The sequence below is a fragment of the Penaeus chinensis genome, chromosome 2 (assembly GCF_019202785.1).
Source record: "Penaeus chinensis breed Huanghai No. 1 chromosome 2, ASM1920278v2, whole genome shotgun sequence".
Classification (NCBI taxonomy): Eukaryota; Metazoa; Arthropoda; class Malacostraca; order Decapoda; family Penaeidae; genus Penaeus; species Penaeus chinensis.
The window spans coordinates 26,471,863-26,473,608 of NC_061820.1; positions in this window are offsets into that span (position 1 = coordinate 26,471,863).

Sequence of the window (1,746 nt, forward strand, 5' to 3'; positions counted from 1 at the left end):
AAATTTTGTTCCTATGTGTGTTATAAAGGTTAATGTCGTCAGTGCATTAGGGACACCATAAGAGCATTGCTTCGAAACCCAATACACTGAGGGTCCTATATCCCAGCGCGTGATTGAGTGTCACTAATGGCTGCGTTTTGAATACATAGCAACGGAAATCTTCAAGCCGCTTTTACTATTCAATATTTTCCTTGACGTTAATATGTAATTTTCAGTGTACATGCAACAGATTTTAAACTTGTAAACAAAACAAAAAAATAATAATGAGTGGAATTTTTGTCTAAGGAAGTACATTTATTTATATATTTAATCCATAAAATGGTAGAAAACTTTAGAAATTGAATTAGGAAGAATGATTGAAACATCAACAGCAGTAATTGCCTTAATTTATCAGTTAATCAGCAAAAATAATATTTATTTTTGCAGTGCTTGTTTTGAAAGTACTGCAGTAAATAAATACATTACATATATTTTTCGTTATGAAGAATATTAGTTTTTTTTATGTAAGAGTGTGTCTTTAAAAGCATTACACTAATGTACCATAATCTGATTACTCACAGAAGAAATACATTTCAAGAATTATCATTTGCCGAATTTCAATTAACGAAGCAAACTTTCAGAGGCGTTTTTCTTAACTTGGCTTTTAGGACATTGAATCGTGATCTCAGGCTTAGAATTATCCATGGAAATAAGAATGTGGTTATTAATGATGCATATAAATATAATATATAACTACAATTATACAATGAAAAATATAAATAAGATTATGATAGATATAAGCATAATCACTGATGATAGTTGGACATGTACCACAACCGCCTTCAGTACGAGACAGTTGTTGCTTATACCTTCTCGTTATCCTGTAAAATCTGATATGCAGCTACATGTTGATTCCCACATTGAACAGATCACAGATGTCACCTTGGAACCCTACCAGGCTCCTGAAGACAATGAAGAGGTCCTGACTCGCCCAACTCCCGCAAATAACAAACAAGAGGCTTCGGGTAGTCCTCCTAGAAATGCAGTTTATAGAGCCAATGCCCCGTCACAATTCCCAAGAAGGCCCACAAAAGACCCAAGACAGCCATGGATTATGGTGGGAGCTCTGAGCCGTGAACCCATTTACACATCTCGCAGTTCCCCTAAAAACCTACGTGATATGGCGGCCTCTTCCAATTTGCGAGGGCTCTTGAAACTTAACAGATGATCCTGTTTATAAAATCAAGAAAATAAGTATCATCACTGTCCCCAAAGAGCTCACTAAAGGAAAGCAAGCATAAAATCAAGATATATTAGGAGAATTTCCAGTTCCACAGTATGTGAATGTGATCAGATCATATCCCCAGGTCAATGAGACTTCCCGCTTGCAGAATAAGATCCCAACCATTCAAGTATTTCTTCCGATGAAGGGAGCCCTTGTTAACTCCCTTGGACTTGGAAAACTGAGACACCTGAGCTTAGAACTTGTGTGGCAAAACTATTTCGATGTTGCAAATGCCTAGGCCCAAGTTTGGCTACTACAGCATGGCAGACAGAAATTTAACTCACACCACACATGGGGGAATAGAATGATATTACCCTAAGTGTCCTAAGTACTAAAAGCATAATACCTGGATCCTTGTCTGCTCCGTTGGGAAAATAAGCAACTCTCAAGTTCCAATGTCCCTGATAAGCTCCCATATCTTAAACCTGCATACCCAGGCACCCATGTCTGCAGAAAAAAAGGCTCCCTTTCCTCTCAGGAGA